Source organism: Lutjanus erythropterus, chromosome 21 (genome assembly GCF_056507025.1).
Source record: "Lutjanus erythropterus isolate fLutEry1 chromosome 21, fLutEry1.hap2, whole genome shotgun sequence".
Lineage (NCBI taxonomy): Eukaryota > Metazoa > Chordata > Actinopteri > Lutjaniformes > Lutjanidae > Lutjanus > Lutjanus erythropterus.
Genome location: NC_139337.1, coordinates 20356398 through 20382677, shown reverse-complemented (window position 1 = coordinate 20382677; position 26280 = coordinate 20356398).

The following is a 26280-nucleotide window of genomic DNA, read 5'->3' as shown; positions in this document are numbered from 1 at the left end:
GTCATGCAAATACATTAGCTTAGGAGATGGGTCCCTCCACAGTACTCTCAGTGGACAACACTCATTAAACTAATTACACATTGAACCTAAACTGAGTGGAGCGTAATGAGGTATGTGATATTCACAAGGAACTTATGCCACTGGGAGCACGCCAGTGGAAATTTGTGATGCCACCATTCTGCACCTGCCTGAAACCACACATACAGTGAAAACATAATGTGCTTTTTCATAACTATTTGAGTTGGTAATTTGTTTAATTTGGTCTGTCTGTGCTTCTGGAGGGGGAACAAGGCTGCATCGCTCTGAATACAAAACAAGGATTTTCTGTGTATGACATTAGAACTAATACACAGGGATCATGAATACTTTAAAGGAAAAGTTAAACTTTTTGGAAATACTTTGGGTTCCTGTTAGATGAGACAACTGTTATCCGTCTCATATCTGTAAAGTAATTATGAAGCTACACAAAGCAGTCAATAGCTTAGCCTAGCATGGTCACAGCTAGCATGTCTCTGTCCAAACGTTAAAAAGTTGAAATTCTTTCACATTCTTGCTTGATATAGGACTTCAGTTGCTTAACAGTCCAGGGTTTCCATTGTCATATTAGTTGCTTCATAATGCACCACACATTTTCAAAGCAAGACAAGTCTGAGCTGCAGACAAGTCAGTCTAGTACCTAAACTTTTTTACTGTGAAAAAGCGCAGAAAGTGTCTTCGCATTGTGTTGCTGAACTAAGCAGTGACATCCTTTTCCTCTTTAGCCCGGACAACATAACGCATGTTTTCCAAAAACAATCTGAAATGTGGAATTGTGACCGGAATTAGTCCTTTATGGCATTTCCTCAGGTCTCACCATCATGCAAATTCCTTAAATCTCTTAGAATACCAACATAACAATAGTCGTGTGTAAAATGAGCATCATAGCTTCTATTGTTGGTAAATGATGATTCAACGCTGTTAGTCACTGCTGTAAGTACGTAACTAAACTTTTCATGAGTAGAACATAAACAAAAATGTAATTTAATTTAGCTTAATTCTTAATTTCATTAAAATTTAATCTTGGTGTGTAGGTCTGCACTTCCTGTATACAAGAGAAGACTTCAATTAGGCTTTAGTCAAACACTGTTTCTGTCCTGAGGTCAAAGGAAACTGAGAGCTGAAACTTAATAGACATCATAAATACAGCCCTTCCATAACATAGACATAATTTCCAGACCTTAGTCATAATCCTTTTTACACACAATCATCTGGATATCCACAGTGTGATTTTTTTTTTTTAAAGGAAAGGTGACCTTATTTTCCCTCTTAGTGCTTCAGTTACAGGTGAGAGGGCTGCTACAAGCAGTGCTGCAACAGTACAAATGAAACTATTCTCTTAGCTGTCTGAATTGAATATACTAGAACCACTGAGACACAGGCTAAGGAGCTCGGAGTTCAGACACTCAGGGGTAGACCAAGAACATGCTGCACAGATCATATACCTCATCTTGCTTGGGAAGCACAAAAGAATGGATGGAGGCTTACAAACTAATTGCATGCAAATTTACTGAGTCAACTTTCAACTTTATTCTGTACCCAGAGGGCAGTTGGTTTCACAGCACGGTGTAGTACAACACAACAAACCCACAACACTTAATATTCTATAATTATATCACATTGATGTTCCCTTAGAAACAACCTACCATGCTGGATCTGCATCAGACCAAAGCAAACAATCAAAATGAGAGACAAATTATACTGGAAGTTACTCACAGTCTCAGCCAAGTCAAACCAGAACAAAACAAAGGCTAGAGAGTGTAAGTGCAGTGAGAATCTCAGTTGCAGTGTGTGGCTCCTACACTTTGTGAGCTTTCAGCATTGCTGCCACTCCCGGCGAAGCTCGGTGAAGGGCCGAGAAGTCGATGCCGTTGCAGTAAATAGAAAAAGCTTCTTGGCTCATTCATGTCATACTAGACAGTGTGGGGGTTTCAACTTCCTGCATTCAGAAGAAGCCAAAGGATGACACACATATGCAGGGTCAGTCCCTCCAGCCACCTTCACAGCAGGCTGGTTCTGGTCCAGTGCTGTGTCAGAGGTATGGGTGACACCGTCTGGGGGGTGGGGGGGGGCTGCACTCGTCATGCTGCTTCATCATCCCACAAACACTTAATCTGAGAGGTGTCATTTTACATGGACTCTCCTTTATTCCAGCTAGGAGAACCACTGGGTTCTTCTAATGCTGTGCTGTAGACTGGTGGTTTTCAACCTGGGGTGCAGGGACCAACAAGTGTCCTTGGGTGGGCAAAACTTTTATCACATTTTTTGGAAGTTTAAGCAACAAGTGAAGAAATAGGGATGGCCGTTTTGATAATTTATAATAATTTATAGTGATCCTGGTTTGATCATTGATTGACTATGAAGACTTTATTATCTTCAAACCTGAAAATGAAAAAAATAAAATGCTCTGAGAGGATTCTTTAAGATAAAATCATCTCAATTTGTGGTCAAATTTGCATCTATTATGGAGGTCCTTGACATGCAAAAGTTTCAGAACTCCTCTTCTAAACAACTTGCAACTTGAAAATATCTGACCTCGAACTAGAAAAAGTAGAACAAAAGACCACTCAAATTTGGAAAGCCTGCAAATCCATCTACCCCAACTTGATAAAGAGGCAGTTGTCTGACATCACAAAACGGTGGCAGCACCCATGGAAGCACACATTGCAAATGGTAAACCATGAAATAAACCAGAAATTTATTGCTGTCAGCCATGTTTTTTTGTTTACATTTCTCGTCATGCACCTGAAACGCTCGGAGATGAGAAGTTGGAAATTTCAACAGGGAAATTCTAACCTCTGACTTTGACTTGAACACAGCATAAGACTAGAAGTGTGGTGATTATTCAGCTGCCAAATCCTTGACCCTCTCCAGACCAAGCGATTAACCTGTTCAGATATCAGTCAGATGAATCCTTTTGGATAAAATGGTGTTCGTGTTTATGTCATGTCGTAGACGGACATATCAAAGAGGGACATGTTGCTACAAGCTGTCACAGCTTGACCACCAAGAGGAATAGTATATTTTAATATTCAACTGTTTCTTTGTCCCTCTGCTGCAGACAAGCAGTTTCCTGCTCCCAGCTGGCAGAAGCAGAGACAAAGTGGGTGGCTACACCGTCATCCAGTTGTGGGATACATGGATGCCAAAGGGCCAATTTTCCCACTGCTCTGGTTAATTCAAAGAAGCCTAAAATGGGGAAATTTACACATGAGGACTACCGCATGGTGCACGACAATGCATTTACTGTACTGTACAATGCAGGTAACTGTAAGTTTGCAGCTGAAACTCAGAAATCTTTAAAAAAGACTTAGAAAATTTAAGAGAAAACCCTCTTTTCTCAACCTTTTTGTTAACTTCATACTTGTGTCACCTCCACCATTTCTGTGTGTGTGTGTGTGTGTGTGTGTGTGTGTGTGTGTGTGTGTGTGTGTGTGTGTGTGTGTGTGTGTGTGTGTGTGTGTGAGTGAAGGAGGAAAGCATTTAATTCTTTGTGCACTCCATGCAACCTTCTAAGAAGCATGAAGAATTAATTCATTGCTACTTTTATACGTTGCTAATAAATTTGCACTGCTATGTTTATTACATCTCACACTGAGGAGAGGGGATCACATTTCATTTGGCAGGACCGTTTGTTAAAATGTTTTATTTCACTACAAACCCTCTAATTCTCTGGCTTTAGTTTCCAAGCCACCCTGCCTGCTTTCGCTCCCCTTTTATTTTTTCCTCTCTCCTCACTTCACTAAATGCATCCAGACTGGCTGTGATGGTGTGTGCTGGAAGTTTTCCATGCATCATAATTGTTTCGCTAATTTACTATGCTAATTGAGTAATTAATTCGGGAACAGGAGATTAGAAGGGGGCAAAAATACAGAAATAAATAAACAAGTAAAGCGTTGAGTGTTACCGCCGGGGCTACTGTTTTGTTCTGACATTAGGGATGCAAACTGACTCAAATACTCCAGCATGTTTGCTTCCTTTGCCCAAGGCTAGCTGGTTGATGTGCTTGGTGTGCAGGCACAGAGTTAGCATCCCTAACTTCTCACCACGGGACTTGCAAACATTGAGCCGCTAACTGCATGCTACGACGCATCAATTGAACTCCAGTGGTGTGGTCAAACGTAATAGTTATCGCTGCGTACACTTTCAGTGATTTAGCTCCCACTTTATTGCTGAGCACCTTAAAACTGAACGCATAAAGGACGGGGTCATTTAAGTGTCACTGTAATTTCAAGAATCCCAGTTGCAGAGAGATTTCATGAAGCAGAAAAATAGGAAGGAGTTTAATGTGGAGGGGAAATGTGAAGAACATCAGGGAGAGAAGAAAAATCTCTGTGACAAAAATAAATGGAGACTTTGCAAAACTGTGTTTGACTGCTGTGAAACTGTATGACAGTTCTTAATAAAATAAAAGCAGGTGCGAGGCCATAGAGCTGCAACAATATGTTGATCAGTCGATTAACTCTTTAGTTAACTATTAAAAAGGGACATATGTAATAAATATACTGCACAAAATCATAAAATGACCCTGATATGGTCATCAGAAATTAAAGGAATATGCGTCAGTGTCTGTTTATGAGGCAGTCACTGAAATCTAACCCTAGACAGGATAACAGGCTCCGCTTTACATTGACAAACAATTAACAGTTACAAACAGCTGATCAGTTTGCAGTGTAGTACCAAAACATAAAGTTGCGCTCGTCTTGCACTCCTGTTTAGTGTCTGTGCAGCCTGCAGGCAGCCTGCCTGAGCGCCGAGTCTGAAGAGGAGACGGCATGTGGAAACAACTCGCTTCTACCGTAGACTGCATATTATAAATATATTATAAAGATATTAAATCTATTTAATATACAATTTATGGCTCCAATTCACCATCTGTACTGCAGTAGTAATTTTTGAACGCAAGAGACTTCTATAACTCTCCTTTAATTTAATCAAGCCAACTAATCTTTTAATCGATTAATCATACTGAGCCATTTTTAAATTTTTTGATGTCTGTTTCTCATGTGTGAATTATTTGTGAATATCTTTGCATTGGGGACAAACAAAGACATTTGAGGGTGTCACTTTGAGCCTTTGGAAACAGTCATCAACATCTGATGGACCAAACAATAGATAGATTAACTGATAATGAAAATAACTGTTAGTTGCAGCTCTAGGCGATAAATAATTAATGTAATTAAAAGGTCAGAGACAGCCTGGACAAGCGCTGCACCTGATAATCATACAAGATTTACTCAAACCGATTTGTTGGTTATCAAAAATAACTGGAGATTAATTTAATAGTTGGCTTGTAATTGATGAATGGTTGCAGCTGGAAGTGCTCAGGGTGTCGAGCTGGTTGAGGTACTCATACGTTCAATATTGGGTTCACCTCAGCAGTGGGACCTTATATCCCTCCCACCTTTTCTTTTACACAATTACAACCCACCAAATAAAAAGCAAGATTTAAGTAGACATTAAGCAGGGATTGAACAGGCTATATCTGAGGACTCAGGACAAAAAAACACAGATTATCTCTGACTACACCGCTGCTGAAGTGAAATAGAGGCCTTTTCTCCATTTAACTGAATGGATGAATGGATTTTTGTGTAATTGAGATGAGAAACCACAAGATGGCAGCCATCCAATTCACATCTCAGACTCACTGTCTGCTCTGCTGCATATTGAATAACAATCTGCTGTGATGTCTTCATTGTGGATAAAGATATTGATCCCCTTGTGAGAACTTTGGTTTATTTCATTGATTTTCAGACTGACAGATCTCCAATGAGCCAAGAAAAAGACGTACTTGGACCAAATGTTAACGACTACAATTACTGGTATTAAATCCCAATATGCTTTTTAAGTAACCTGAAGTGATTATCCTTCTGTGATGTGTATTTTAATCAAAAATAATGTCTCAATGATTTAAATGCCTAAATTTACCCAAGAAAAACAAGCTTGCCAGAGACCCCTTTTTTATTAATTTTCCATGGGAAAAAATACACAAAATACTATTAGAAATGGATGATTAGTCTACCATTTTAAATTTATTGTAGAAAGAAATGCAAAAATCAGGCAAGTAAGCAAAGACAGGCTCTCATTGACTGTTAATTCATGCGCCCACCATGGGGCAGAGTTGAGACATAAGAAAGACTTAAAGAGCAGAGCTGCTTCATTTTACTTCAAATTAAATAACACTGTGTTAAACAACCACAAATTACTTAATACAGCGAAATCATGTCTATAAAATGAAAATATATCCCCAAAAGTAGTTAAGCCGCATGTTTCAAATACTCCACACATGATGTGGAAAGACATAAAGAGACCATAAAGTTCCGTCTTTCCTCGAAAACACACAAGACAAGCACATAAAACCGGTGGCACATTGTGGAGAGTATGTGGAAAATTACAAATCCCGTCAGAGGAAACAAGTCCAGGAGAGTGCCAGCTGTGACTGGAAGTGATCTAGCCGCCCGCTGCCTCCCTATCAAACAGCGCAGAACCTTGTTCCTCCGGGATCAGTGTTTTTGTGTCCGTGAGCTGTAGGATGCATCCTCAGCAGTGACGTGGTTATGCACAGTTAACAACCTGTCCGGTGACGCCTTTGTTTCTGTGTGTGTTTCAGAGAGCTCCAGATGAGTGTCCCTAATGGATGTAAAGCTGAAAAATGGGACAGCAAAGACAACCCTTTCATGTGCCTCACCTTAAAGGCCTTTAGATGACATCAGCAGAGTCCTCTTTATTGTTGTGTGCATGGTCTGAGCAGATGGCCTCTCTGGTGCTATATAATGATATATATTATGGCTAATGTATGGGTCTGTTTGACAGATTCTGACTCTGTCTTTTAAATATTTAGCTAGACTATGACAAAGTAACTCCAAAATAGCACAAAAATAATCCAGTGTACCGAAACGGCCCATTAATCACCATGTGTGACACTTTTTGACACATGTAATATCAACGTAGGGAAATAGCCTTTACATAAATAATAATAATGAGGAATAAAGAGGGAGAGGAGGGTAACAGAGGGAGCTGCAGAGCTCAGCTGCACACATTTTTAATCCTTCCTAATTCCTTCTTTCTTTAAGTCCCTCTTTCCTTAGTTTCTTTTTCTTTTTTTTCTTTTCCCTTCCTTAATTTTGTTCCATCGCTTGAAGTTCACAGTGCTGAACTTTTGGCCATTTCCCACCTTTAAATAGACGGAGGCGGGCATCGTGGGTCAGAAAGAAGCAAACATGGAGGAGCTGACAATACTGGTGTCTGCATACAAAAATGGCACTGGCTACATACAAGGAAAATACATTATAGTTGTGGAATCAATGGTTGAAACCTACAACCCATAACTTTATTGTACACATTCATATATATAGATTTGCAAGCTGTTTTTGTGGATCTTTGTGTGGGTTGTTCTACCAACTATGACATTTACCAACGCTGCGATAACTGCCTGTTATCGCAGCCTTGGACTGCAGCAGCAGCGGCAGCCGCTGTTAGAAATGCTTTGTTTTTCACAGGGAATACTCTTGCAGGTAGGTGGTTGTCAGGGTGCGATTTTAGAGAAAGACAGCTGATTGTTGAGTCTCATTCCCATGACGTCAAATACCTATGTTTAGAGAATGAGCCTCAACAATTAACTATCTTCCAGATCTATGATTCGCCAAAGACTCCCGTCAAAGGCTTGATTTTCTAAAGCCTGAAAACAGAGTCAGGAAGAGGAGCAGAAGTCTGTTTTCTCAGACCAACTGAAATACATCACACTTAAATGTTATTATGGAACTTTCACCCAGTGATGCCAAAAATAAAATGCCTGACCCAGGTTTAATTATTTCATTCTCTCCTTGTTTCATTCATTCCTATCTTAATTTTTCTCTACATTACTTTCTTTATTCCCTCATTCCTTTATCCTTTCCTGAATGTATTCATTCTTTTCATCCTTGATTAATTTGCTTCCCAGACATTCAACACCTGAACATATGAGAACTCAAAGTCTAACCGTTTCAAAAGACTCAGGATCACACATATCTGAAGTAACTGACTTTTATAAATAACACTTGTCTCTGTTAAGATTACAAAGTCAGACTGACCTAAAAATAAATCGTGTTTGACATGATGATGACAACTCTGACTGGTCTGAGTCACACTTAAAAATAATGTGTGCAACTGCCAGTGACCTTATTCTTGTTTTTCTTTTTGTTACAGACCAGTGCAGACTGACTGGACTCTTGCAAACCGGTCATGATCATCAGACTTTATATTGTTTCATGTATTTACAGGATATTACAGATTAGGAAGATGATGAACTGAATCACATCTAATTACTCATTTCATCCTGATGCTGGAAGCATGAGAAGTAGGACTACATGTGGAGACCCGCTTCTTCTGTACAAACTGCGTTGCACAACCTACATGGGAAACAGGCATGGGAAACTGCCTCTTTCAAAACAGGCTGAACCTTGTAAAACCGATGGCCAGGGAGCTCGACTACTGTAGAGGGAAACTGCTCCTCCTGAATGTTTAACATATGTCCCTGACTAAGCGCAGAGGTCATTATAACAAAACCTCAATTGTTGCTGGGAGGAATATGGGAAGATGTCCCTCAAATGTCACTCCAACACAATTACTGAGGGTTCCCTCAAAAGTAAATTGCCCTAAGGGGTGTAACTCATGGCATGCACAATATGAAACAGATGTACAGTAAAGGAAATGACCCATGAGAGCAAGAATAACATGTTTGTTTGAGGTTTGTTTAAATGTAGAGAATTGTTTTGCTGTGCTGGAAAATTGATGCCTTTTTAAACTCTATGGTTCACACTCATATTTATTGAACTGATTAACTCGCCTCTGTCCAACAGGAGTCCTCTCAACAAAGCAGATCATGAATAATGACAATGTGAGACTAGTCGTCAAATAAAGAATTATATAATGATGTAAAAATGGCTGAAGGCTAAGTGTATTTCTAGAAAATGTCACTAAAACTGCTTGAATGAAGATGTTGTTATGAAAACAGCCTGCTGGGAAGCAAGAATACAATCAAACTTGCTGCAACTGGTTGACATGAAGAAATACAGAAATCCATTCTTTCTACTATCATTATTAAAGAGAAATGCCTGGCTGGGATTACAGAAATTATAAACACTCACTCAGTGCCCAATGTGGAACAGGCCCCGGGAAGTGCTGCTCGCAGCCTTCTCGAGAACCGCTCATCCGATCAACTTCGCACTCAACACCACATTCCCCCGGGTCCTCAGCAATACACCCGCCAAGTGTGAAGTCTAGTGGATGAACAATTCTCAAGATACGCGAGGAACAGTCTCACACTCACACACACAAACACACACACACACACAGATTCCTTCCTTTAAAGTCAGATGATGCTGCTGCAGCACCACCTATTGGGCAAATCGCACCAAATTTGTCATCATAGCTAAACACGTCCACCTGATGTGGTTGTAATGGGGGCTGCGGCCTGACAGTCCAACTTTGTCGGAGACCCCTCAGTCAACTGAGATTCGCCAACTCTAAAACCAACAATAACTCTTTAATGCACGGAGTGAAGGAGGGCAGAGTGTGCAGGACAGGTGATGCTGGACAGCATGGAGAGAAGCTCTGCAGGTCTTCTGATTTTATACCTCAACTATCAGATATGTCTTATTGGTAAAAACATACTCATGCAGGCTGACATAGGGATTTACTGTGACACACTGTGCAAAAAAGGAACAAGCCATCGAACAGTGGACAGCAAATTCAAATTTGACTGAAAAAAATCTTAGTCAGGGACAGCCCGCGTTGTAACAGCACAAAGTGTCCAGGAGACATGTTTGTACAAACAGCACTGCTCCCTGCAGAACACACAGTCCCAAACAGACAATGACTGCATTATTAATGTGTGCAAAATGAACTGTCACTCAAGTTTAATTTCATCTCATCTCATGCTGCTTATTGCTTATATTGTGTCTACTGATCCTACATATTTTTATCTTTCCTCTTGCTTATTTTATTTCTATTTTTTGATATCTTCTCTGTTCACATTGTTTCTATTTTTATATCTCATCCTATGCATTTTGTTTGGTTACTTATCACTATTGTTGTAATATTGCTAATTTCTCCATTGTGGGACTAATAAACAAATATCTATCTTATCTTAGATATGACATGTTTTGTATAAGCCCTGCCCACATCATTAAAGCAGACTTTGAGGGCCAGCCTTCGCAAAAACTGTATAGAATATCAAATCTTTCTCCTGGTCCGGAAAGGTTTTATACCAAAACTGGTGACAATTTCTCAAAATTGATCAGAGCACTAGTGAAAAAAATTGAGAAAATCTAGATAAATAGAATTTCTGACAATAAATGTAAAACGTAAATTTCATTGTTGCAGCACAACCATCGGGCCAACATCGACCACCAAATCCGACAATGCACTCCCTCTGACCCCCAGCAACACACATCAATTGGATGAAGAGTTCTCAAGATATGTGAAGGACACACACACAAACATACAAAGATTTCATTTTTTATTTTAAGGAAATCAGTAACTCATTCCCTGTTCATTCTGTTGTATTTAGTCATTAAATCACCATGCTTTAGTTAAAGTCAAAGGACGATCCAATGTCCAGAAACCTCCACACAAAAACAATACAAATAAATAAGTTATGCCTTACTTTCCATTGTCTGCCTCATTAAAGCTTTTAATGGGTCTGAGTCATTGTAAATGGTCATTATTAGCGCTGTTGTCCTTTCCCTGATATAATTAAGCAGACGACAGAGACTAAAGGCTAATGAGCATCGTCTGTTGTGAGGAAGGTCAGCGACAAACTACACCGTGATATGAGGAGAAAGTGAGAAAGCATATGTGAAAGGTCTGAAGATCTGAACAGTGGGGCAGATGCACTTGGGGACTGATGTACCACGGTGTCTCGTGTCCAAATCTATACGGGCCTTTTAATTCAATGAAAAATGAGAAGTGTGCTGTAACTTTGTTAGAAGTGGGTAATGCAGCCAGGGGAAATGGAACAGAGGCCAGGTTTGCAGGCCTCTTCCACATTCAGTGTAAGAGCTAACCTGATTTGCACTGCGCTAGCTCTGAGACCAATATCTGTCCACATCACCCACAGCCCATCAGGAGTGATTAAATAAACATGATGGACAGTTTTCGGAGAAGCTATTAACTGTGACGTCTGTTTAGCATGTGCTTGTCTATACAAGTGGGTCCTATTACCATCAAATTTGGCGTTTTGCACAAGGTGTGATCCTGGCTCACACCTTTCCTTGGGTTACTTATCCAGTTATAAAATATCAGATACTGAGCTGAATCAGTTCAGATAACGAGAAACAGACTGCACATTTGATACTACATACAGCAGGGCTGGAGTCATTCATCGACATAATCAATGTCATTGTGCGGCTGTCTATAAACTTCTCAGATTGGAAATTGGTTATCTCATCAGTACAACTGCACGAGCACTTCAAGTGAAAGCACCAGAGAACTTTTTAAGGCGACCCTTTTGAATTTTAGGTCCACTATTTTTCTGATTAGGCATCTTATTTCACAATATGCCATTATTACCAATATTTTAATGTGCTTTATGTGTCTTTTCTCAGGATTATGATCAAATAAAATATTGAAATATTAATGAAAACAGTTTTTGATATTTGTCTGGGGTAAATTAAACATTAGAATAATAAAGAATAATTGATTAATCGTTAGATTAGGCGTTTAATTGAAAAAAAATAGATTATTTGTTTAAAAACATTATTTGTCGGGGGAAATCCTAAACAGGTCCATTCAAACTGGTGGCCCGTGGGCTGAATCTGGCCCTTTAGCAATCTAAATCCAGCCTTTTGATCATTTATAAATATGAATAAAAAAGCAAAATAAATAATTTCTTCAGATGAGAGAGGCTGATTAGTCGGTTCACTATTGTTCAGCATTGTCTGAAGTTTTAAGAGAATTAAAAAGAGATGTTAAAAGCAATATTGTGTTTTTAAGCTTCTTCTAATCTAGGATTACTAAGGTGCATAGTTTTTTCTGTACTTTTGCACAGAAAAAGAAACTATGTATATTGTTGTATATTTTAACTTACAGAGTACATCGTTTTTCTTGTTAATTATGTAAAATGTATTCTTTTTAGAATTGAGCACTTTTTGCCCAAGACAAATTTCCTCAGGGACAATAAAGTTTATCTTATATAATATTTCTTTCCAATTGTGAAAACTGATAAAATGCAAAACAAATAAAATAAAAGGTGTATGTTTTTTCACATTCAAATTCCTAAATTTATAGGTCAGATATAGGAAATGCACATGTCTAACATTTTTCAAATCTGGTCCTTTTAAAAAGATAATTACACAGGTCTGGGATAGAACAGAGAGGCTGGAAACTATGAAAATAAGATGTGCAGCATAGATCAGGTATGAGGAAGACCCACATGGCATCCATCTGTGGTTTTGCTTTGCCTGAGTAACTGACAAGAGGCTCATGTCAAGTGGAAAATCATCTTCATTAATCAGTATTACTGCCATCAGTAAGTAATGCTTTTCAAAGTACCAGCATGACTGAAGGGGTTTAGGCTCTCGAAAGTTTGCAAGAAACACAGATTCAACAGTTTGCTGGGCACAACTGATGCATCTCACCTGTCAAAGATGGATTATGTGTTCGAGGGTGTATATTTATACGCCGTCCAAGTATCCGTACCAAGTTCAGTGTATTATTTCAGTTGGGAGTGCAATGATTCATCTCTTGCAATAAGACAATCTGGACATATTGTGTTACAGTGGGCAGTTTTGCAATATTTTTCTTAATTCTTCCAAATCCCCTGCTGCAGATTAATCTTTATTAAAGAAAACAGCACTGTCTTATAAAAGGCAGTAGTATTTCCCCTATGTGAAGCTATCAGCCACTCATTGCTGTGATAATTGTGGCTATTGAAACAATTAAATATCATAAATGCCTGACTGGGAGAGAAACTAAAACAATTTTGAATCTCAAAGCAGCAGGTCCTAAATAAATAGTCACTGCAAGACACAGAATAGTGTGGTTGGGTGTGAAAAAGACACAGCTTATGAGTACAGACACTACGATGATTTCTCCCTGTATATTACACCAAAACAGCTATACTTTTAATATCTGTGGTTAAATGAAGTCACAATCAATGCTGCAAATCGATCAGCATCATTGCTTTATGTCAATATTGGAATTTTAAGGTGCTTGCATCAATGTGATGATGATATTAACTTTTCAGGTGTTAAATTCACTGAATAAACTAAAAATAACCTTTTCAATCTAGTTATGGGAGCTAAGAATAGTTTCACACATCACAACACAAGATGCTTTCAAACTGTAAAAGTGTTGAGACAGACGTTTCAGTTTCACCCGTTACCAGCGGTTTAAAGTCACAATGATGATTAAGGCATATTGATCCCGAGTGTTTTCAATTAGGACAACAATTAGCACAATGAAGATGTAATCCAATAAGATCTGATGAACACATTACTTTTATGTTCAATCAGCTGAGGCAGCTGGTGTAGATTGCTGTGATTTTCTATTTAAGGAAGATCTGATCAGTGGACTTAAAGCTCCAACATGTACTTTCATTTATCAATTCATCTATCCATTTTTACAAAACCCAATTTTTATCGTATCGTGCAACCTTAACCTAACCAACCCCGAAAACACAGAAATGTGAAATAAATTACCTGAAAGGTCTTAAAACCTAAATGCATGACACTACACCAATAAACCTTAAGCATCATGCAGAATTTGAAGATGAGCTGCATTACCTAAAAAAAGCGCTGAAATTTGAAAAGCTGGAAGCTAAAAAATAATACTGTCAAAGCCGGAAGTTGAAATGAATTGCACTGCAATAAAACCTGGAAGCTGACCTTGTCACCAGTACTGTTAAATACATACGAAGGGCTATTTTTACCTTCCCTTGCACACATGTTTATATATGTGTATGTGATTAAAGGACAGGATAGGGTTGCATGAAGGGTGTTGATGTGGACACTTTCCAACAACAGTCGTGTGACCACTTATCCAGTTCCTCCTGTCTCAGCCTCTCTTCACTCCTCAGTGATTAATTAGTAAAGTGAGTGAAATTAGTCTACCAGCATGCTGAGGGAGAGGATGAAAATATTTACAAAGCTCCCAGGAAAGGATTTCATTAGGAGTTGACTCGTGGTGAGTCGCCTCCTCTCTCTTCGTGCCGAGACGCAGAGTGGGAGTACTTTTGACCCTTAATGTCAAGTCATGTGGTTAAATGCCGTAATGACAGTGACAATACAGACATCAGGCAGAAAATAAGATGCTCATTTACTTATAGATTTAATCCTTACAAATACAAGACAAGTCAAACAATGCACAAACAGTAATGGGAATTCAACTGCCTCGGAACATGAAAGGCTAAACTTATATCCAAGAAACCACAGTATAATCCCTCTGAGACAACATGATTCAAGCTGTAGTGCGCGCATTAACCACTCTATCCTCTCAAGGGTAAAAACATCAGCCCACACAGTCTTGGGAAATCGGTGAGCATCAGTCTTTTGGCTAATGTTTCTCACTTTGCTGTATGTTGATTGGCATGAGATACCCCGCCGCTGTGTTATTTCCTCTAGCTGTACGCCTCCTCCCATCCACTCCAGCTCGCTCAGCGGGGGTTAACTGACCTCAGAAGCACACAGTATGAGCACCCATGGGGCAGCTGAATGCCTCTGTGATTATCAGGGGAACGACAAACTACATGCTCCTTATGACCAATTTAGGGGCCTTGGACTCCAATCCATAATAATAAATGTAAACACATATGAAAGCAAATATTTTTTCCTTTTTGAACTCTTGTTCTATGATTATTAGTTACGTCTTAGTCGATTTGCACAGATAGCACAATAGTTTGTGAGCTGATGTTCAATAAAAGCAGCCAACAAACCACTCAAGGTTAATGACAAATTGAAAGTGAAATGCATGAATGTTACAAAGACACTTACAATTCATCACTTTGCTAATAAATCTCTTTTAAGTCTTTCTCATTATGTCATGCATTTAAAAATTACAAATATTTTCCATATTTCCCTGCATGTATATTAGTTCTATGAAGTCTGTTGCCATGATGGTATTACTCATTAGTCAAAAAGGTCGTTGCCACTGAAAACACGCTCGGCCACTTTGGCTCCAGTTGAAGAATTCCTTGGCTTAGTTTGCAAACCAGTGTCTGAAATGAGCCAGTACTCACCAGTACTGAGCACACACTGCTGAAGTCATCCAAGTTTTCTGAGTTGCATGTAATAAATTGTAAAATAATTGAAAAAAAAAAGTTGCCTAAAATAACTTTACTTTGATGCTGCAAAAATATTGTGCAATGCAAAGATTCCCAAACTGCTCGTGTGTCTGGGTCAGTGGTGAAGTGCATGATCTTGCAATGGCTGTTCGATAACGTTGTGTCAACAGCTTTAGGAGACGGGACGGGACGGGACAGGTAGCTAAATTAATGCAAAGTTTAACACAGGTAATCAGAGCCAGGTACCAATGGACTGCTTGTAGTTAAATTAGCTAGCCGACCTTGATTTAACCTAATGTGAATGGTAATAATGATTTAAACAAATGCTGAAAAAGTTACTTTTCTTTCCATTCAGCTTGTCTAAGGGTTGATGTGCATGTTGTAATGAGGTATTCCCCTTATTGATTTTTGTTGCAGCATCATCCTAGCAGAGGATGGTGGCAGTTACATATAAATATCAACTGTCCCTGTGTTTACTTTCTTCACTGTGACCAACTGAAATAAAGATTCTCAGTGAAAGCTCAGGTTTGAAAAGGGAATAGATAAAGGACAAGATGAGAAGACAGTGAACAATATGGAGATGAGAGAGGAAGAGCGTGACAGGATTAGCATTATGTCCCTGTGCTGCTCAGCACAAACAAAAACTAACCAGATCACATTCAAACGGTTACCACAGAGATGGTCTTTGTTGGCGTGCTAACAACAGTGTTTGTGGAAAGCAAGCTATTTATTCGTGTTGAAGCATATCCAACCATGTCCAAAGGCATAAGTGTTTATAGCTACTTTGATTGCCAATGAATTATACAAATGGGAATAACTGTGCATCTTATCAGACAGTCAGTCCTCAAAGGCATTTGTGATGCAGCACACGACAGAAGCAGCCATGTGAAAAATGTTCATTCCCAGCTTACTTTCTCACCATACTGTCACCCCAATGTCAATGTCCAAAATATGAGGGCCGTTCATATATTGTTTGATAATCTGATTAGCTTTATTTGAAGCATAAGACACCTTTATTTATTTATTGATTGATTGATTTATATATTTATTTAGAGACAGCCACAATGTCAAGTCAGACAGAAAGTATCTTGGTTTAAATTGCAGGAAGTTATTAATTTTTACTTCCAACAATGCAGGATGCAACATGTTACCACATTCAGCACAGACACGGACATTAACCTGCAAGCAGAGCACTGCTACCGTTAGCCACACTGTGAAACAGGCTAGCAGACGGGTCCTTTACCTGCAGACACTGTGATTCTCTTCAGTCTCAAAGGTTGAAACATTTAGTGAGTTGTTGTCATGTTTTGAAGATTAATGTGTGATGTTTATATCACATAACACAAAGTGACACACATTTCAGAGGCATTTAAAGTACAATTTGGCGACTGTAGACTGCGTTTAATGGCTTTATATGTTCATTTATACGCACAGTATTTTTTTTTTTTTTTTGACAATTGGGAAAAATTGATAAATTCTGATCAATTTTAACTGTTTTTTATGTGTTTTCTTACTGTTAGACTAGTTGACTAGTCAGCTCTGGATTCTTGTGGTCCACCAGAGACTCATGCTATCCATAATGCCCACTTTCGGGTGAACCAGATAAAATCCTGATATGCTTACATTCCTCCTGGATTTCCCACGCCCATATTACACTTGGAAACACGTCACATTGTAGAAGCTATAGATGCTGCTTCTGTAAGTATTCAAATACAAACAGAAAACAAAATTAGAAACCAGTATGAGTTCCTCCTTCCCATGCAGGGACTATGTGCTGATTACAAGACCTTGGTGCCTCCACTAACTGGCACTCCTCTAACACAGGGCCAAGACAAACTCCCTAAGCGAGTCCACCTCAGCAGGAAGCACTGGAAATGGGCAAGAAATGTTTCACAGACTCCTCAAAGCTCCTGATCCTCAGAAGAAAAAAATAGGCAGACGCATCAGCGAACAACATTGCTGCGTCTCCATCAGAGGAATTAAGATTAATTGTCTTGATACATGACTACAAGTGATGTGTTTTCTAAAACGTGCCTGTTGTCTGCATCTCAGTGCTCAAAACTGGACTGGAGGGACGGACAGAAGACTCTTCAAGTTGGCTAGAACAAAGTTCTTGACCTGTTGCTTACTTTGGGTCAAGAGAACTTGGCGTCCCAGAGTACGCAGCAATCATGCAGGAACCTGATGACGAAGAGAGATATGACTGAAATATCCAAGTTAAGGCCGTTCAGAGTCTGGTTTCCAGATTACACATTGTTGTTTGCACTCAGTGTCACCAGTAGAGCTCAACTAAGAATCACAGCAATACAGTATGTTCTCGTTAAAGGTTAATGTCTCCATTTAGTGAGTCATGGCCCATATAGCACACAAGGGATAATGATCTAAAGAGGAGTTATAGGAAATCTACAAATAAATCATCCTGACGATCACTGCTGAATCATAATATTTAGGTTTCCTTTAAAAGGCAATGATCAAATGGCCTCTTGTTTGTGAATTTGTGATCTTTCATATCATCCCATCCTCTCTTCTCCCAGGAGATTATCAAAACATTTCAACAGGTTATTATAGAAGTTCAGTGGATGATTTACTGGGTACTGAGCGGTTATGTAACATTTGAAAGAGAAGTCATCTGTTCTGAATATGGAACCAGAACATGCTGCAACGCCACAACAATTTGGGATTAAAAATATGAGTTCATATCAGTTCACCTAGTTCAGGATTAAACATCGATACGTCAAATTACTGGTGACAGTTTGCCATAATTACCATGAACATTTCTCTAAACGAAGATTTCCCACAAAGTTCAAATCCAATGCACAAATTTTCAATTGCAGGTACAAGAAGCGGTGACCAATTTTGCCAGAAACAGTACTATGTTATGACCTCATGAAAAAAAATTATATTATAATGTGTCTGTAATATAGTGCCATGACTTGCGTGACCTGACGTGACCCGCAGCCCATTAAGCGTCACTGGCAATCAACCTATTCTGTCATGTAGGTATGAGGATGTGTTGGTTATGACAATAATCCTAACTAGGGCCTCACAATTAATCGCCATATTTTTTAAATCACAACATACCAAGTGCAATATCCAAACTGCAGAACCCTGCAATTCTTTGCACATGTAAAAATCATCATTCCCACTGATCATAATGCATATCACTATTTCAGTCAAAATAATATGACTTTTTAACCATGTCGTGCGGCTCACATCCTTATTATGAAAATAAATCTTATAAATAATAAATTAATTAATAAATAATTAATAAATAATACGATAGTGTAATTAAAATTATATACTCTCACTACATGTAATAGTGTAGTATTAGTTATTAGTTTTCTTCAACATATCTATATGGTGGTGGATTTGTATTCAGAAAAATCATCATTGCTGAATTGTTTCCCAAACTGAAAACCAGGCGTTTATAAAATATTACTATGAAAAACCTAGAAGACAGAGAAGTTTTCCTGACCAATGAACAAGCAGAAGACCCACATTTGTCGAAACTGTGTATTTAGAAACACCTTAGAGAAAATATCACTGTTGGAACATATTGAGCATGTGGGTGAAGAGAGTTTCCATATGTGTTGATGCTTTTTCCACCATGAAAAGTTATCACCATTTCTCTTTGTAGCCACCGTAAGTTCAGGCCACAGTTCTCCAAGTAAACTAATGTTTTCATTTTGTTTCAGCGCCATAATCTGCTCAACTGCAAGTAAGAGATAAGGTTTACCATGATTTGATTTAACTGCTTTACATATTGCTCCAGTTAAAATCATGTTACAACAAAAGACAGCCTGTTTATTTGTGATACAACAGGGTCTTCAAAGATTGAACCGTTTCCCTCCAAACACATCTGTCAAAGACTAATCTGTTTGTTACTACAGAGATGAGGACATGACAAAACATCGCCAGCGCGGCGCGAGTCACCCTCTTCCCGGAGGACGGGGGTGTTTATACGGCCTGGAGGGCCTCAGGGCTATTGACTCAGCTGAGCACAAACTCCCCAGCAGCCCTGGAAAGTAAGAGCGTGGCCAGAGGGGGTTTCTTAAGAGGGAAGTGGGTACAAGCTAAGATACTGTACGTACCCTCTTGGATATATTCACACACAGATGCATCTGAAAAGCACAATCCAGATGTGATTTCATGGATGTTTATTATTAATATTTGTTTTATTTTTGCTTTTAATTAGGGTTGAATTTACTTCAAAACGTCTTGGTAATGTTTCCCGCCTGGTTATGGCTCTTTTACAAGAAAGAGGGTCATGGGTGAGAAAGAAAACTCAATGGTGTTCACATGGTGTTTACATAAGGAAAGCCTGGCTGAGGATAAGAACAGGTTCCAGACCCTTAGTACGCCTGTGTGTGTGCGTGAAACTTCTCTGTCTTACGCACACAAGTTCACATGCAGGCATGTGTACACACACGCTGAAATTTACTGCAGGAGCACGTACTGTAACACTCAGAGAACAAACAACCATATATCCCCCCACCCCCATGTGAACACAAACACACAAGGAACCCACTGTCTATTTAAAGTTAAATGACAATTACAGTGTAAGAGTGAAAACGAGGATTTGACCGAAAACGCTCCTATACGTCCGGTGCGCACCGACCGACTCGCAACACAGATTTCAGTGCCGCTTCAGCTGTCTATTAACATAGTTGTGCTCTGATGTGAACTAAAATGGATATTTTGTAGGACACAGGATTCCTGTGGGTTTTGTGATAGGGGATGGGAAATCAATTTTATTATTCATCACAGGATTGGGATAGGACAGGGGAAAAAAAAGTCAACCGGAGCAGGCTGGAGTGGGGATCATGAAAGGTCAGATTTTTTAAATTAACTTTTAAAAGTCACATGACAAAATTCATGGGACACATACAACTTTTAATAATGTTTTGATTTCACAGGGGACACGAACTCCCGCTCTCCTGTGCTTCTTTAAACCATTCATCTACCCACCTACTTCATGTGTGGACTTTCTTTCTCTTTATACTACGTCAACTGCCTGATACAGATGGGTTTACGTTGATGTACACTGAAAATCCCAGGGCCTCGGTTTCAGACACAAACAGTTACAGTCCACATCTGTGCGACCTGCCGAGGGGCAGTGACATTTTGTCCAAAGTCCAAATTTCCCTTAGCAATATCAAAAAATGTCCTTTAATGTTGCTGATTGTCAATTTTGTGTGTCTTTTACTGAAAGTGGCGATTCAGACTGATACTGCTGCCATTTGAAAAGTATCATTTTAGCACCAGTTTCAGAAAAAACCCAAAGAATACCCAACTCTTGAAAGAACATAGAGACAAATTTATTTGTTTACGCTTCTACAATCTGTGTCTGAGGATGTCTGAATGTAATGACAAATCTCTTTAATAAACAGAACCAAACCCTCAAAACAACATACTCACTTCCTTGCTTGAGGGCAACATTACCTCTTCCTCCATTAGTCTATAATGCTCCTCTGGCTGAGCAGATAGTACCTTAAGGAAGCAAAATACGTCTGCAATGACAGCTCACTGTTTTATTGAATTCAGATGTCATCCTATGCTGATAAACCTCACAGGACTGGAAATAAGCAGTACAAATGTCTTTTTTTATCTGTAATAGATCTAATAAAGAGCTTAAAATATTCATGGGAGAGGTTACACTAAAGGAGAAGTAGCAAACCTCCCACAGCACCCCCCGTCAGTATTTTCCCATCCCTCCCTGTGTGGACATGTAAAAAGGCAACCTTGGGGAGCCGAGACCTAAACAATGTGATCTCTTGGAGGCCCGTCGCAGGCCTTCCCACCACTTTCCTCCCAATCTCTCGGACGCTTCCTGTTTGTGTAAAAGATTTGTTGTCTTTAACATATCTGTTCTTCTGCTCCAATCAAGAGGAGTGTGCCGGCCACATAATTTTACATCTCAGAGGTCAACTCCTGGTTCAGCCATTTCCGTGACGTTAAGCAGGAATTGAAGCCGGGGGGTCAAAGGTCAATCCAAACCCAGTGTGCTACAGGTTGTACACGGACTCCCGACTCCTAACAGTAAATAAAAACCTTCACGGTTCACTTTCCGTTCCGTTACTCGTCGCACACGTCCCTCTCGTCCTCCCACACGTTTTTCTGACTCAGGCTCACACGGGCGTCAACGCTAACAAGGCAGGTCCATTCAGTGTGAGAGATGCAGTAAATATTTTCTGAGCCTTGACTGCACCAGAGGGATGGTGCCAGAGCTGTCCTTGACACCTACGCAGCACACCAAGAAAATAAAAGCCTCCTTAAAGTCACATTGGACGGGTCCCTTGTGGGCCATCTGAGTGTGATATATGTAGTCGTGGATGTTTAGGACTGTCAGGAGCCCAGAAATTAGTTCTGTACAGATGGATGTTTGTTAAGTCTTTATAAAGCAGGACAGCGTCGAGTGTCCATTAGATAAAATACATGTTGTAAGGCTTTCTGGCTCATTGGAGTCCAGCCTTTGGGTCACATCAGCTACACTACAAGCAGAAGCATCGCAGACCATCTTTTAAAGAGAATATATTTTATAGCCTTTAACATCTCAGACCAGATGTGAATAAGTAATAGTGTTTACCACTCGCCCCTCTATGAACATCTTCCAACACACAGCTCATATGTTCTATTTATTAGAACACTGTGATCACTGCAATATTTTAAACATAAGCATTTATGTAAATCAGTTGGCTAATTAAGCTCATAAATGTCTATTTATGCTATTTAAAGTACCCTATGGAGTTAGTGTTTAGAAATCAGTTTTTCTTTTATATTTTATAATTTATATGGGAAAGAGCTGCAAATTTGACTACTTTGTGTACAAGATTTTGCTGACCAATAAATTCTGTTTTCATCATTATCACATTATGAACATGTGCAATAAAACACATCGCAAAAACTATTTGAAATGCAATGAATCAGAAAAATAATTTAATTTACACCTCCATGCATTTAAACCTATCAGATGAAGCCCTGGATGTACAGGCCACATTCATTCACACGATTTGGCCAATCAGATGAGTCATCAACCCGGGGATGCTGGAAGTCAGTCAGTTGGAGGTGCTAAAAGAAACTCAGTCAATGACTGAAAATGAACGGTTGAAAAACACTGCAGTTTTGGCTCCAAATGGGAACTATCATGAGGAGAAGTGCAAATCAGGAGGAGAATATATTCAGCTGTTGAAAATTAAGTGAATGACAGTGAACTAAGCACACTTGCTATCAACAAACAGCACAAGTGGAACTTGAGTGGTACTTTCTGAGGTGGTACACGGTGTAAACAGTTTGAGAAACACTCATTTACAGCAATTTACAACAATCTTAGGGCTTTTTACACAACAGCAGATCTGAACACCAACATGAACACTGAACTAATGAACTGCAAAGAGAACAAGACGGAGTGAGAGGTCACACCTCTCGCCTGGACACAGGCTGCAGCCCTCTCTGCACCCTGGTGTCCATGCAGCTACCATGAAATTAATTGGTGACGGCCGAGGAAGGAGAGAAGATTGACAAAGATCTTGCGGTGAAAAAGAACAGCATGCCTACAATTTATAAATATTTGGAGTCAGGAGAGACAATGTGTTTCAGATACAAGCATGGAGTAAATCCTGCCAAACAGCTGCGGCAAAATCTAGCGTAAACAGGCTAATATGCACAGTCAATATTTGTTTATCACAAGTCATACTGTCATCACAATATTGAACAATGTTATCACCATCATGTGCAGGCCTGACAGCCAGCACAACAGAATGTCCTTCACACTGCTGCACATATTATGGTCTTAGGTCATTCAAACGGCATATATGGTTGGTTCAGTTAGCTGACTGACATGTCAGGGATTTATTCTGTGAATACAGAGTATATATATTTGGCATCTAGACTCTGACCTCATCTCTCCCCACCAGCAGTCACCAAGTTCAGCACAGCAGGAACTAGGGAGCAACGATAATAAACTTTCCCTCCTCACAGGAGAACTTAGACTCTGCATGTGGATGCTGCGGTGGAGGTGGAGCTTGTGAAATGCAACATATACATTATATGAGCAGCAATGGCGACTACTTTTTGCAGCAGTTTGAAAGCAGAGTTTGTTAATAAGCAGCACAGCAGCGGAAAACGATGTGTGGAATATTTGAGCACACGCTTAAGAAATGTCACAGCAGATGATACAGATATAAGATTAAGGACGTGATAATTGAGATGATCAGATCAGCGAAAACCACAAAACTTCAGAGAATTTCGTGAGAAGAAAAGAGATAATACAGCGGGGTGTCACGTGACAGAGTCGAAATATTTCTGTAATGCTCAGGTGAATATGGAGTGCATGTGACAAAGGCCAAATAAAGACAACATTACAAGGGAATAGGCTGCCATATGTGCAAAGGCTACTTGCAAGACAACAGTTAAATCCAAAAACCTTGTGGGGGGGAAAGGGTGATGCAATACCACTTCAGCTAATGACACTCACAACAGCCAACGCAAGAGTATTCAGGAAAGCATCATAATTCACATGCAAATTAGAAGCCAAGGTCAGCAAAAACATCTAATAAAACAGAATATACAAACACTGCATATTTGTGGACGGCAGCAGAGCAGCAAAAGCCAAGACACGGGTCACAAACAGAGCAAGCAGCCAAGCACATGAACCTAACCAAACCAAATCTCAACAGAAAAATGAAAATTTTGCCAAAAAAATGAGGAGCATGAGTTAACGGAGTCTAAAAATAAGTCAGAAAGCTTCATTTGGGAGTCAAACCCTGTGTCCCGAGTGAAAGTCCTGTGCTTAACCCATTAATCCACCACAGCCTGCTCTTATAGTAGACTTAGTGGCTCATTAAGTACTATGTCACCTGTGAAATGCAACATATTATTTACAGCAACAGTGCACACTTTTGCAGCAGTTTGAAAGCACAGTTTGCAAATAAGCAGCGGAGCAAAACATGGCAGAGCAATGGCACATTAGGTCATGAATGTAAGATAGGAAAGAGAGCTGAGTAGCAACAAAAACATGACAACAAATTGTGAGAATTATGAAAAGAAAAAAGATAAACAAGCTGTTGCAGAAACTCTTCTTAGATAAACATGGAGTGCATGTGATAAAAGCCATGTTTAGTTCCCAGTGAAGCCAACATTGCGAGGGAACACCTATGTGCAATGGCTGTTTGCAAAACAACAGTTACATCCCAACAACAAGCAACATGAGCATCTGGTAGAGACACAAGCTTGCAGTGAGACATGCATTAAGACTAAGAAACCATCCAAAAACAACAAGGAATGATGTTGCAATACGAACTCAGCTGGTAGCACTCACAACCAACACAGTATGCATAGCTCAGTGTCACAACAATGCAAATCACAATCATGAAAACATCATCATTCACATGTGAAAATATGAACCAAGCTCAGTGAAAAACAACTGAAGAAATCAAACTTAAAGTATCAATGTAAACACAGCAGACAGGCGGACAATATCAGCAGCAACAGCCAGGACAGAGATCATAAACAGTCAGCAAGCACACAAACACCAACAGGGCCAACGTATATTAACACAAGCAGCAAGTTCCTACCTTTATGATGCAAAACAGCGAGTTTAGCGAAAGCAGCAGCAGTATTTCCACAGCAGGGACAGAAAACTTAAATTCCACGGTTTAAAGTTCAGGTTCGAGGCCGAGGAAGAGACGCCAGGCCTGATAAACAGGCCCGAAGCAGCAGGCCGGAGCACCAAACATTGGAAAGTTTGCAGCGAGGACGTCCTGAAGCGACGGTGACAGCATGCTGGTGAGTTACTTCATGAAATCCTGCTTTAGTAAGAGCAATCGTTTGCGCAAATAAACAGCATAGGGGAGGAAACGCGCAGATTTAGCATCTTCACGAGCGGCGCACCATTTACCGGCGGAACGACAATTCAAACAAGGTGCGTTCACGGTAATTGGAGCAAATAGCGTCTCACCTGTGACTGATGCAGTAATGCTGTTAGCCGAAGTAGCTTCACTGCAGTTTTTTATAACCTTGTATCAACTTAGCATGGGAAACATTGTACTTTTTATACCCACATTTATTTGACAGCTTTAGTCATTAGTTACTTCTAATTTTACTTCTAAAGTTTTTGCAAGATTTTTGCATGCAAAACATATGAAGACCTTATGAGTGTAATTCTTTAATATAAATTAAAAAAAACAGCTGAAACAGTTAGACAAATAAGTGATTAGTTTCTTGACAAAAAAAAAATCTACAACTATTTTGATATCCATTTAAATATTTTTTTGGCTTTTCCATTCAGTTATTTTTATAATATTGATTAATTTCTAATAATTTTGAGGTCTGGACTGTTGGTTGAACAAAACAATTATTGTCAGTTTGGTAATTATAGAAGCATTTCTTGGTGTTTTCAAAACTTTTACAAACCAAACAATCGATTAATCAAGAAAATATTCAGCAGATTAATCCATAAGGAAAATAATCATAAACTACAGTCCTATATATATAAAACTACAACAGTAAAACCCTGCCTTTAAATGAAAGTACTATATGTTAGTTCTGGTCAGGGGGTTTCTCTCACATTAAAACAATTGTGAAGTGGGATTCTGGGTGTTGTCATCTTCGCTTTTACAAACCAGCACTGCTGATGAAAATCTGATATGATTCAGGCAGAATTCATGTGCATGGACGAGGTAACATTAAAGTTTTAGGAATGTTATGTTTAGTCATGTTTGCCTGACATATCCCGTGTTTTGCCAGAAGTTATAGCAGCCAGCTAAGTACACAACTTAACAAAACATAAAACATATATCTAGCGTTTTTAGATATTTTAACGTTGAAATGTGTGGAACATTTGCAGAGATCTATTGGCATAATATGGCAGAAATGTAATTTTATTTATTCAAGTATGTCTTCATTACGTTGTCACCTGGAAATAAGAATTGTTGTGTTTTCGTCACCTTAGAATGAGCCATTTAGATCTACAGTTTGTTTTTTTTGCG